The sequence below is a fragment of the Magnolia sinica genome, chromosome 1, assembly GCF_029962835.1.
Source record: "Magnolia sinica isolate HGM2019 chromosome 1, MsV1, whole genome shotgun sequence".
Lineage (NCBI taxonomy): Eukaryota > Viridiplantae > Streptophyta > Magnoliopsida > Magnoliales > Magnoliaceae > Magnolia > Magnolia sinica.
This window is the reverse complement of record NC_080573.1, coordinates 24,191,830-24,206,685: the sequence shown is the minus strand read 5'-3', so window position 1 is coordinate 24,206,685 and position 14,856 is coordinate 24,191,830.

Sequence of the window (14,856 nt, the reverse complement as noted above, 5' to 3'; positions counted from 1 at the left end):
AACTGTAGATCTCCGTATAGCTAGAAAGCATGGTAACGACCATGTCTTCTAATGCATGTGATCATCACCCATCGCAATTATTGGAAAAGGCAGTGCTATCTTTCTGCTGATCAAGTGGACCCACCACAGAAAACCGTGGGATCAGTCACAGCCACCGTTGAAACATTTATGGGGCCCACCATGATGTATTTTTTAGATCCAGCCTATTCATAAGCTAACTTAGAGATAGATGAAGTGAAAACAAAAATATAAGCTTGATCGGAAACTTATGTGGCCCCTAAGAAGTTTTGAACGGTGGATGTCGCTATCCGCATTGTTTTCTATGGTGGGGTCCCAACTTTACATTTATCTCATTATTTTTCTAATGCCATAAAACGATCTCTCCAAATGGATGGACGGTATGGATACAACACATGCATCATGGTGGAGTCCACAGAGCTTGGTGACGTCCCTTCAATACTGACCTTGTGAGTATCTAATCCGCGCCCCATGTGGGATGAAGCCTATTGGTTACTTCACACCAGATGTCGCTGAAGCATCGACGTTACCAAGTTCCATGGGTCTGATCATGAGTTATGTGTTATATCCAAACCTTCTAATCATTTGGCTAGCTTGTCTTAAGGGTTGAGACGAAAAATAAGATAGATCTAACTATCAAGTGGATCACACTGCAAAAAGCAGCGAGGGATTGAACGTCTACCATTGAAACCCTTTTTGGGGTTACAATGCTTCGGATTAATATGAAATTTGTTTCCCTCTTAATTCAGGTCTTTGTGACATTATGAACAGATGGGATAGAAAATAAACGTTACGGTGGGCCCTATGAATTGTTTAACATTATTTCCGCTGCTATTTGTGGTGTGGTTCAGATGATCTTTGGATATAATTCATTTTTTGAATAATGCGCTGAAATAAACTCTAAAAATAGATGAACAGTGTAGATATAATAAATATACCACTATAGGGCTATTTAACTTTGATCTCCTTTGAACCGTTCGTACAGGCTCGAGGAGCGTTGGTCGTCTTCGCATGACACGAACCTACAGTAGTATATAGCTGGTTTGTGGTACATCAGCCAATCCGCTTCCCTGTTTTCCGCAGGGTTTTACATTAAATAAAGATTAATAAAAAATGAGGAAGGTGACTTACAGCCATTGCAGAGCATAGATTAATAAAAGAAGCAGATAGTGCGCCTCCATTCTCAGCTAAGACAGTGCGGCCCCCCTAACTGTGGGACCCACCTTGATGCATATATCCATATTCATACCGTCTATCAGTTTTGCCACATCATTGTTAGCCTAAAAATTATACAGAAACAAGTCTACGGTGGACCAAACCATACATTATGGTGGGGCGCTGCAGGAATCTTCAACTGTTGGCTCTTAACGTGCATTTCATCTGCGTAGAGTCCACTGCGATGTGTGAGAACCATCCAATCAGCATTAGACGAGAGCCCAAAGGTCATCGGATTACATTGCCAGTGACCAGATTATGTGGGGTCCACTCTGATGTATGTGCTTTAGCCACACCCTCGATCTGATTTGTGAGCACATTTAAAGGCATGAGCCCAATAATGAGGAAAATCCAGAAGTCACAGGAAAATGTGGAGATAGTAATGCCAATCATTTAAAACCTTATTGGCATGAGCATAACATTTATTTTCTAACGAGCTTGTTCAAAAAAGTCATATAAATGAAGAACGAAAAGTACAAACATAAGCTTGATTAAAACTTATGCGGCCACTTAAAAGTTTTAGACTGTAGATGTTCAATTCCCACTTGTTTTTCCTGGTCTGGTCCTCTTAGGGGGCGTTTGGTGTAGGGTATTAGAATTGATTATGAGAGATAGCATTTAGAGACGATGAAAAATGTTGGGATTCGGTGGGATGGAATTTCATCCAATCACGTGGAATTTTATTTAGTCCCATGCAGGATTTATGTAGATTTTGAAATCCACTACACATGCACATGTGGGCCCCGTATCGTTGCATGTGTTTATCCCTACCATCCATCCATATATATCGTTTTCACGTGACATTCTAGTTATATGTGTACAAATAAATGACATCCATTTTGAATTTGGTCTATTGACTACAATTCGATGGTCCACCAAATATAATTTTGCTTAATTAAGTATTTCATTATAACAAAAATTTTATTCCAAACATGAAATTGGATGGCTATAATCCATGATATTTTCAGACATTCAATCATCGTACAATATTGATGTTAATCCCATCTAATACAATTCAATACCATTAAATCCAACAGGCCAAACAGGCTCCAAAAGTTTTGGATCTACTTTATTTTTGAGCTCATGACTTAAAATAAGCCAGCAAATTTGCTTTATTTATGAGCTCTTGAACTAAAATGAGTTAACAAAACTGATACACAGCGGAAGATAAAATGCATAGATGGGATGCATACGGTACGGTCGCCGGTCAATCCACGTCTGGAGTCATTGTGATCAGATTAGTTGTAAACGTGTGGCGGATATGCCATCGAACCCATTAATCAAGCATGTCACACCAGGTTCATGGATTAACGAGACAAATCTTAGTCTACAAAAATTATGTGAGGCACACTATATCACTGTATAGTCTTTAGGTTTGACAGTACATTTCTCTTTTTATGTGTGCCAATTAAGTTTTGTAAGAGGATTATTCTTTCATGCAAGGTGAATACTAACAGCAGATGCACGGATTGGATTCCACCACCATGTCTTCGAATGCATGTGATCATTACCCATCGCATTTATTGCAAGAGACAGTCATCTTTTTGCTGACCAATCAGTATTCAGCTCTTGCATTGATGCACCTAATCCACTCCTTTTTGTTAATCTATACTCTTGCATTGATGCATAATTTCCGCTAGCTTTTGCATTAAATAAAGATTTAAAAAAGATGAGATCGTACAGCCAGCTATCACATGAGTATAGATTAACAAAAACGGAGTGGATTAGGTGCGGCTCCGACCTTAGCGATGACCAGTTGTCGGCTCTTGCATTGATGCATAATTTCCGCTGGCTTTTGCATTAAATAAAGATTTAAAAAAGATGAGATCGTACAGCCAGCTATCACATGAGTGGATGCGGATTTCCTGCGAAAGCCTTTCGCAGGAAGTTCCTGCGCTGGAAAAATGGGTGGGGTCCAACGTGATGTTTTTAAGAAATCCACCCCGTACATCCATTTTATGAGCTCATTTTAGTACTTGAGACCAGAACTGAGAAGGATCCAAGACTCAAGTGGGCCGCACTAGAGTAAAAGGTGGGTAGGAAAATTCCTACCGTTGAAAATTTTCTGAGGTAGAAAGTGATGTTTACATGACATCATACCGTTAATAACGTCATTCATACTTGGATGAACTGAAAACACAAATATTAGCCTGATTCAAAACTTCTGTGGCCCACAAATATTTCAACTGTGTACCTTCAAGAATCACATTTTCGGTTCACTTGAGTATTGGATACGGCTCATTTTTGGCCTATCATACTTAAAATATCTCGGAAAACGGATGGCCGGGGTGGATTTCTCAAAAACATCACGTTGGGCCCCACCCAGGTTTCCAGCGCAGGAACTTCCTGCGAAAGGCTTTCGCAGGAAATCCGCGTCCCACATGAGTATAGATTAACAAAAAGGAGCGAATTAGGTGCGGCTCCGTCCTCAGCGATGATAGTGCGGCCCACCTTGATGTATATATCCATGTCCATACCGTCCATCAGTTTTGCAAGATCATTTTAGAGCCCAAACCTAAAAATGAAACAGATCCAAGTCCAAGGTGGACCACACCATAGGAAAACAGCAGTGACTTACATTAAAAACTTCCTGGTGGGCCACAAAAGTTTTGGATCAAGCTGATAATTTTTTTTCCCTTGTCAGGTTTTGTGACGTTATTAATAAGTTAGATGTCAAATAAACATTACAATAGGCCCTATAAGTTTTTAATTGTAGATCATTCAAATTACAACGATTTCATGTAGCATGGTTCACCTGAGATATGAACCTCTTTCGGTGTTTCAATGTGAGCCCCATGGTAAGGCCTTGGATTTGTTTGGCACTTGGGGGTGGGAATTCTGTGCTTCAAGTGGGCGGGGTGGGAGGAAATCCGGGCTTCAAGTCCCCTCAAAGTTATAGGTTTGAAATACTAGGTGAAAACTTGGGTTACATCTAAATTATTAATCTAATTGTTATAATTACTAAATTAATATGATGATCAGCACCATCCAAACATTGTCCGTGTAAATTAATAGTTAAAATTTGTTGGTTAGTCACTTGGACATGATCTTATACTTGTGGTTCATCCGGGACTTGAAATTTTCTCATTTTCAGCCAAAGTATATATTTCAGCTGGCTTATTGCAACCATTGTGTCAAACATTACATACTTTCATTAATTAGATATATTAAAGTTGATTTAGTAATTAAATTTAAACCCTTATATATATATATATATTAAAGTTGATTTCAAATATAAGATGCCAAACACAATAGGAGAATTTCGAATCCATTGAGTTTCAAATCCAGGGCGTTCTGATTCCAAAGGGTTCCAAGTCCACACTCCTAAATAGGCTTGGGTGAGTCAGGCCACACCTAATCCGCTCCTACTTTAAGGATGCAGATTGATGACTACCTTAGGCCCCGTTTGTTAAATCTAAAGTCTAAAGTCTGAATCTAAAATTTGAAGCCTGAATCTGAAATCTAAAGGCTGAATCTGAAAGCTGAAGTCAAAAAACTTGTTTGGTAATTATGGATGAAGTCTAAAAATTAGGTACTGAATTTGAAGCAAGCTGTTTGTTAACAAACATCTGAAATGTCTGAAATACATTAATTTGATACATTTGCCCCTATCTCTTATTTGGAAATGTTTTACATTATAAAGAAATTATTTTTTTATTAAATGAAATATATTAATTTGATGCACTGACTATAGCCATTGGGTTGGTGGCAAGGGGAGTAGCCAATCCGTTTTTGGGATTGGCGGCTGTACCACACACCAGCTATAGCTGGTGTATTGACGTCGACAAGTTATATGGGTCCCATCATGAGGCATTTATTATATTCAAACTGCCCATAAATTTTTTGAGCTCGTCGTAAGTCTTGAGCTAAAAAATAAGACAGATCCAAAAATAAAGTGGACCCCACTTCAAAAGGCAGTGGGGGATTGAATGTCTACCATTGAAAACCTTTTGGGGGTCACAGAAGTTTCGGATCAATGGGATATGATTCATTTTTTAGCTAATGCTCTGAAATAATCTCGAAAAATTGATGAACGGTGTGGATATAATAAATACATCATTGTAAGGCCATGTAACTTTGATCTCCTTTGAACCATTTGTACAATCGGGAGAGCGAGGAGCGTCTGACGCGAATTTCCTGTGAAAGCCTTCCGCATGAAGTTCCTGCACTTGGAACCCATGTGGGGCCCATTGTCATATTTATGAGAAATCCTCTCCGTCTATCTGTTTTTTAAGTTCATTTTAGGATATGAGGCCGAAAATGAACTGTATCCAATATGCTCAAGTAGGCCGAAAATGTGATAATTGAACGTCCACAATTGAAATATTCATGGAGCCAAAAAAGTTTTGAATCTGCTATTATTTGTGTTTTTAGTTCATCCCAACACAAATGACGTTATTAACGGTATGATAGCATGTAAATGTTACTATCGAACTTAGGAAGGTTTCAACGGTAGAAATTTCCCTAAACAGAAATTTCCCTAACCACCTTTTCCTTTAGTATAGCCCACTTGAGTATTGTATCCTGCTCAATTTTGATTTCTCCTCCTAAAATGAGCTCATAAAACGGATGGACGAAGTGGATTTCTGAAAAAAATATCACAATGGACCCCACCTAAGTTTCAAGCGCAGGAACTTCCTGTGAAAGGCTTTCGCAGGAAATCCGTGTCCAAGAGCGTCAGTGCTCTGTCTTTCGCATGACATGTATTGGAGACGGATTGGCTGGTCCCTGACATTCTAGTGCTCTGTGGGCCCCAATAGGATGTATGCGTTTCATCCATTCCGTCCATCTAGTTTTAAAGATCATTTTACAATATAAGACAAAAATTGAGGTATATCCCAATCTCAAGTGGCACACATTACAGGAAACGGTGTTGAATGAGCGTCGACCATTAAAAACATTTCAGGGGGCCATAAACGTTTTGGATCAAGCTGTTTTTTGACTTTTCCCTTCATCAGCGCCTATATGACCTAATCAACATATTAGATGTCAAATAAACTGTACAGTGGGCCTTAGGAGGATTTCACGGTGGATATCCAATCGTTATTGTTTTCATGTGTTGTGGTCCACCTGAGATTTATCTCCCTCTCATTTTTGGAATAAATCCCTAAATTGATTTTTAAAAATGGATGAAACACATACATCATGGTGGGCTCACAGAGCACCTACCACCATCCATGGGGCCAGTGGTAGTGGGAGTAGTCAATCCGTAGTAACTTAAAAGGATAATTTTGGAAGTAAAAATTTTTGTTTAATAAAAAACTCATGGAGTGCATTTAGCGTTCACCATTAAGCCAGACTACAATCACGAAAAGAATTCAGTGAAAAACCACTTAACGCTTTTCTTCTTCAGCGTTAATAATACATTAACAAACACTACTAAACATGAAATATTTTTCTAATTCCGTGTTTGGTGCAAAAAATCAGGGTTAACAAACAGGCCCTTAGGCCGGACCGATCCCACGGTATTAGGTGGGATGGGATTCAAAAAACATCATCATTACCCATGGCAGGGACTATTCCCTGTTACCATGGGATAAGCGTAATTCCCTTTTTTGTTTGTAATACAGTGGTATATTGAAAGGATGTACTCACCATCATTTAAAACTATTGACAATAACAACATCTGTTATATCTAAACCGTTTATTTGTTTTGTAACTTCATTTTATGGCATGGGCCTAAAAATGAGGCAGATCCAAAACTTATGTGGCCCCAAAGAAGTTTTCAATGGTAAGTATTCAATCCCCATTGCTTTCTATGGTGGGGTTCACTTGAGCTTTAGATCTACCTAATTTTTTGGCCCATGCTCTAAAATGATCTCAAAAAATGGGTGGACGGTGTGGATATAGTCCACACATCATGGTGGGACCTACACAACTTACTAACATTGAGTGATATTAGCACAGGACTCGATACGATTCCATCTAGCATACTTCCAGGCTTTTCCACTCTTCCCAAACATGGAGTGGAATTGGCACAGGATCAGATGCAATTCCATCCCACCTAAGCCCATCTAATCCAGCCGGCCAAACAGGACCGTAGGGCCCGTTTGGCCGGTCGGATTGGAAGGTATTGGAAGGGATTGGAAGTTAAATCCCGGGATTGGCCGGGCGTGCCAAACAGAGTCGGTGGTGTGATCCCAATCCCATGGATCTTAAGACAATCCACTGACAACACCATCATTACCTATAAATCCCATCCAATCCACCCTAAACCGTTCAAATTTGCCCTGGACGTGTTTGGTTTGAGGGATTGGAAGGGATGAGAAGGTTTAATCCCGGGATTAGCCGGGCGTGCCAAACAGACCGGATTTAGCAATTCAGGGATATAGCAATCCCATGGATCTCCAGACAATCCACTGACAACGCCATAATTACCTAGAAATCCATGCCATCCACCCAATTACCATTCAATCCCTTCCAATCCACCCGGCCAAACAGGCCCTTAGTGTAAGTATTTTATCCATGCTGTCTATTAGTCTTCTTCTTCCTTTTTTCTTTCTTCTTTTCTTTTTCTTTTTTTTAAATTATATTTCTACTTTTTATTTTAATTTTAGAGTACAGCGTTAAAAAAAAGAAGAAAGTAAGCTCAAGCACACAACACAGTGAGGATTAAACACTCACTTTCCGAGGGATACGTTAGTTTTGAGTCAAGCTATTTTTGGACAACACAGTGAGGATTAAACACTCACTTTCCGAGGGATACGTTAGTTTTGAGTCAAGCTATTTTTGGTTTCCCGTCATCCACTAACACGTGACCTTATGAACATGTTGGATTGCAATTAACCATCACGGTGGCCCTAAGAAGGTTTCCACGGTGGGCATGATTATCATCGTTGCTTCCTGTGGTGTGGTCCACTTGAGCCTTGTAACTGCCTCATTTTAGTGCTTAAATGACATGGCAAAATGGATGGGCGGTGTAGATAAAACCTATAAATCATGGTGGACCTGCAGATCCCCTGTCCGTTCATCTCCAGGGAAGGGGCAGTGCCCAATCCACCTCCTTCCTTTACAACTATTTGTATGGGGTCCACAGTGATGCAGAGACCACGTCCGAGGAAATTAAGAAGCGGGTTTCGGTAACCCAGTATGCTAAGTAAAGCCTGTGGGCCCACCGTGATGTTTTCATCTTATCCACACCACCCATCCGTTTTACCATCTAATTCCATGCGATGAACGAGAAATAAACCATATCCAAAGCTTAAGCAGGCCACGTCGTAAGAAAGTGTGTGAATTGAATGCATATAGTTAAAAACTTCTTAGGAGCCACAAAACTGATCAGAGTTTGGTATTTACGTTCTCTTTATGCATATGTGTGTGACATTATGAACAGGCTAGATGACCAATAAATATCATTGTGTACTTTAGGGCTTGTTTGATTTTTTAATTCTAGTAAATAACTTGCAAATGGGTAATAATTACTTCCTCAGGAATTTACACTCTGCCCATTTGCTTAATTTGACCATCTACTTTTTAGATGCAAAAATCAAGAAAGTTGCAAAATATTTGTGGTCCCATTGTAATGCATATCGCTTATTCAAACCGTTCACCCATTATGCCAAGCTAATTTATGGCATAAGCCAAAAAATGAGACATATCCAAAGCTCAACTGGACCACACCATAGGAAAAAGGAAATCGAACACTTACTGTTAAAAACTTCTTAGGGCCACTCTTTCTTTTGGTGTGGGCCGTCTGAGTGTTGGATCTGCCTCATTTTTTGGCTCATGCCTTAAAATGTCATGGAAAAACGGATGGACGGAATGGATGTATCATATACATCACCATGAAGTTCAAAATTTTAAATTAACTCTTTTAAACCGGTTTCCAAAGCAGAAATTCAAACACGTGAAAAGATTATAATTACCCATTTATAAGGTATTTACACCGGCTTTGAAAAATCAAACAGACCCTTGGAAGGTTTCAGCTGTATTCATCATTATCCCGGTGTTTCCTTTGGTGTGGTCCACATGAGCTTTGGATATGCTTCGATTTTGAGCTCATTTCATAAAATGAGCTGGAAAACAGTTGGACGGCGTGGATGACAGACATACATGTACGGTGGCTCCCACAAAGTTTACTTATTCAGTACATAATTCCCTTCCAGGAAAGCACCGGTGGGTGAAAAGTTGGGTTGAAGAAACCCACCGTTAAAACATTCCAGGCTCTCTGTCTCTTGTACGGACTATCTGATCCATTCATAAGAGGGTCCGCACCAGTATGAATGGACATCTAAAACTATTAGACCATTCCTCTTTGCTGGGAGCAGCACGATATTTTAGTAGCCTTTGGCATGATTTTAGATGACATGGCTGCCTGGATTTTAGATGAGTTTTGGCCTTTAGGGAGAACAAGGAGGGCCTAACATGATCTATTGAATGGATGTCATGGACACGATTTGGTAGCCCCATACATATATCGGGGGATGATTGCTTTTAACTCCCCAAGCCGGATACTCGGATACGCTTGTAGATTAAGCTTCATTTTAGGAATATCATTAATAAGAGGTTTTTGGGTGATTCTTGATTGCTTTTTATGGTGTGGACTATCGTTGTTTTTATGCCATTTAACCACACCTCAGCAACGATGATGGGATTTGTTGATGTAAAAATCTAGTTAGCCCCTTCTACACATTTGCGTTCCTGTACAAAAAAACGGACAAGGAAAATCCTGACTCGTGCAGGGGACCCTCCGATGCTAAAGTTAAGAAAAGGATTTGAGTTGAGTATTTAGGATTTAGGGCTAAAGATTGTGCATACCTCTCATCATTAGAGGTATCTTTATTTATAGTTTAGAAGAGGCGGTGGTGTAGAAGAGATCTCCCTATTTAGTAGGTTCATATTGTAGAGGGATTCGGATCCCGAGATCCTCAGTGAAGATCATAGGATCCCAAACGTGTCGGGAATATCTTCTAAAGACCTCGGATGGATCTCTATCATAATAGATTTCTTAGGTCTTCGACTAAAATCTCAAGTGGATGTGGTCAGACCTTAATGAGAAGCAGGCTGAGCCGACCTGAAGTGTCCCGACCTGGGACACCCCGACCTAGGTCATGCTAGATGATGCCGACCTGTCTTCTTAGTCGAGACAAGGGATGGGGTGCTCTTGACAAACTCTGGAGATCTTGAAATCAATGGACATAGTGCTCTTTCAGGTGTTTGGGTAGGTCGATAGGTGTTCCGATCTGGTGACGGGATACTGAGTTCGATCTTACTTCTTGCTTAGGTTTAGAGTAAGGGATCGAACGTATTGTCATATTCGACCTAGAGAAGTGTGCAAGGTCCCGACCTGACCTTTCATCATTGGTTGGCCTATTTTCCCTATAAAAAGATTTGCTAAATATCAGTCCTATGTAATATTAGATGAGCCACCATTAAAACAATGAACAAACACTCCAAAGCCTCTAAATTCAGGTTCTGGCTAGAATAATTATTACATTGATCCGGAACTTTCGACATTTATGGTCGAGATATCCATTGGATGCCATATGTGCACCTTGTGGCACCACCACAACACAGACCTTTATTCTACAAGCTTTGCATATGATCCAGCCTCTCAACTTTTCCCGGCAATCAAAACATAAGAATGATGACGCAACAAGGACAAAAACTTCATTGCCATGGCGGAGTGTGATGGATGAAACAGGGGCACTTATGAATTACTTTGAATTTACTTGACTGTTGTGCAAGAAGTTAAATTAAGACTGTTAAAATTGTGTTCCCCATCTCTCAGATATTATCATTGATCAGAAATTAAGCTTATTTGATCTCCTTACTATCAGATTGCTTGACAGTTATTGCATGGTTTAAATGAAAATTTTCGAATATCTTATTTAAACCACCAATCAAATGTTAAGATGGTTCCACCAATCAGACCTAGCTACTGGGAAACCCGCAGTCTAGTTTAATTTAATGCATACCATGTATACAAGTGCCCACGTATCAAGTGTCCTGCCAAAGAAGCCGTTTGATAAACTTATTTTCAGTACTTATCACTGAAATCAGTGATTTAATACTATTTAGATTTTTTGGTAAATCCAAATTATTAAGTGGTTAACTTTACTAATATATATATATATATATATATATATACATATATATATATATATATATATATATATATATATATATATATATATAGACACACACACACCCCTTCAATTAGTTAATTGATTATGCTAAAAGTGGTGGTGCGCTCAAATATATTCAAAATTTTTTTAATATTACAATTCAATACTTTTAAATTTTTAGCACTTAATTTTCAAAGCTTATTTTTCAGTTTATTATGTAGTACTGGAATATCATCTAACTCAGGACTCAAATTGTCCACAACACTTGCTTTGCGTACTGCACCCAAGTCTGCGTGACACACACACACACACACACACACACACAGTGTAAATCTATTCCTACCAATAGGTGGGAATCATTATTTTAACCATACATATAAAAGATAAGCCTGATTAAAGTGAACTATGTAAAATCGCCAAGTTTAGGAAGTGTGGACTGCCTAAGATTTTTTAACAGAATCTTCACTTCATCCTGGTGAATTACAACCGGTTTCGTTAAAGATACATGCCATGGTGGCCCACAGATCACTAATCTATAGTTGGCATTCCACATGGTGTGGCCCATCTACGCTGTGGATTTATCTGATTCTTGGTTGTAGGTCCTAACATCGATGTAGATTTTACATATACAACATGGTGGCCCAAAGACGTGTGGATTCTAGTCTACTTGGATGCGTCCCTCTCTATGTTGTACCGGAAGTCTCCTCCACTCACATTATATTAGAAAAGGTACGTGATTCCTTGGCGGTTTTTTATTGTTTCAACATAAAGAGGGAGAGGTTCCGACTTCAAAGGTCTTTCTTTGCATCCGTCCAGAGTCGCTCCAGCTGCTGTGCTCGGTGTTCTTGTGAGAGGCAATTCTTTGTTGTGGGAGGCATTTCTGAAGATTTATTTTCTAAAAGGTATATAGACATACTCTTTCTTCCCTGCTTTCATTTCCACGTGAAAATCTTGATGATCAGATGATCCAGTCCATCCATGATTTTGCCTTGGTTTTTCTATCCATCCTTTTTCCAACCCATCGATGGGATGGATCAGAATCGCCTATCAAGAGTGATTATTTAGAATCATAATAACTGACGGCCCCAGTAAATAAATGGATGAAATCGTTAGTTAGACTTATTTTTGCAAAAACAACCTTGACCGTCTATGGTAAAAGTTATTGATCAGATGGTTATAATTGTTAGACGGATGTTATGTCTGCTTTTTCTTCCCGACTTTCATTTTCACGGGAAAATCTTGTTGATCAGATGATCCAGTCCATCCATGATTTTGCCTTGGTTTTTGTATCCATCCTTTTTGCAACGCATCGATGGGATGATCGTGATTATTCAGAATCATAATAACTGACGGCGATGAAATTCATGCTTAGATTTATTTTTGCAAACACAATCTTGACCGTCTATAGTGAAAGTTATGGATCAGATGGTTATAATTTTTAGACTGATGTTATGTCTGCTCTTTCTTCCCTACTTTCATTTTCATGTGAAAATCTTGTTGATCAGATGATCCAGTCCATCCATGATTTTGCCTTGGTTTTTATATCCATATTTTTTTGGAACCCATTGATGGGAATTGCGACGCAGGGGAGGACGTGTTGAGGTCGAGCACTCTTTCTCATGGATAACTACTCCTAATCTAAATTTACCAGGAAAATAAGAAAATAAGAATAATTTTTAAAAATTCACAATAAATTAATTGAGAATTAAAACAAGCTTACAGCCTATTAAATAGTGACATGAACCCTATGAAGAAGTTTGGGAATCAAACTATAACTAGAACTCTCAAAATTGTGACTTACTATAAATAGTAAACTTACTATTTATAGATGGTCATGATGTCTACTAGAGCTCATGGCTTTCGGCCAAAATTGTAAGTGTCCTATTTAGCTTAACCATGTTATTCTCTTAATTTTTCAGAGCACTCTTCATGTTGGATACAACTCCTAAAGCCCAATGGATGAGGAGTTACAATCAAACTAAAATTTACTATAAATAGTGAAAACGAAAATAAAATGGGATTTTGACTGTGAATCTGATAGAATATCGCAAATTCGGAGTGGTCAACCGGACTTAGTGGGTTGGGTGGCTAAAGTAGCTTCTCCTACCCCAAAGTCACATATGGCACGTCCAATAACTCATTTCGGTTTGCGAGATATGCCCGTTTTAATTTTTTGACGGTCTAGATCACTTCTGCTTCCAATCGGGCCTTCTCTATAGTTCATCTTGACCATGAAATTGTCTGCAACCCGCTCTACATCAGTCCCCTCTACTTCAAAAGAACTCGTTATCGAGTTCTCGTTCTACTTTGGTTCATGATACTCGGTCAGGTCCGCGATGTTGAAAATATAAGAGATCTCAATATCATCCTGAAGATCAACAACATAATCATTCTCATTGATCTTTTGGAGGATCAGTACCGGTCTAAGTTTTCTATTCTTCAACTTGTTGTAATCCTGGTCAAATATGTCTCCTTACGTAGATGAACCATAACTTGGTCGCCCACCTTAAACACCTTTTGTCGTCAATGCTTGTCAGCTTACTCCTTTTACTTGTCGTTTGAGGCATGTAACTTGGCTTGCACCTTCGCATGAATGCCCATGATTCTGTCTACCATATGTTCTGATGTAACGCTCATGACTGAGAGCTTGGGCAAAGGGATCAAGTCAAGTGTGTGGCGAGACACTTAACCGTAAATAATCTGGAACGGAGACTTCCCTGTCGAGCGGTTCACCATGTTGTTGAAGGCAAATTCCACTTGAGACAATGTCAAATCCCACTGCTTCAGTTCTTCACCCGAAATACATCGAAGGAGGTTCCCCAATGTGCGATTCACAACTTCAGTTTGCTCATCGATCTGTGGGTGGTAGGCATTGCTGAACTGTAGTCGTGTACAAAACCAATTTCACAAAGTCCACAAGAAGCGGCTAATGAACTTCGTATCGCGGTTAGAAATAATAGTCTTGGGAACCCATGTAGTCGCACAACCTCTGAAGAATAGATTCGCCATATTTGTCACATTGAGGGTCTTCTTGCATGGGATAAAGTATGTCATCTTCAAGAAACGATCTACCACCACGAATACCAAATCCATGTTGCATTATGTTCATGGGAGACCTAGCATGAAGTCCATATATAAGTCTTCTCAAGGGCCATCAGGTACATGTAACGAGGTGTGGAGACTTGTATTATAAGACTGCCCCTTAGAGGTTTAGTAAACATAACGGCATTGTAATGCTCTTCCCATGTCATGTACTAATTGTGGCTAGTAGTACCGCTCATCAACAAGAGCTCGTGTCTTGTCTCGCCCAAGGTGTCCACCAAGGCCACCTTCATGTAACTTTTAGATAATATGTTCTCTTAGCGAGTTTTTGGAGATGCACAGTTGATTTCCTTTGAAAAGGAAACTATCTTGCATATGTAGGTCACTAGGGTGACCTTCTTAGCTTCTAATCCATGTGTCTTTGAAGTCATCATTGTTTGCATATATGTCTTTGAGGCGCTCGAACCCAACAACCTCATTTCTTATGGTGACTAACAAAGTTGCACGGCGACTA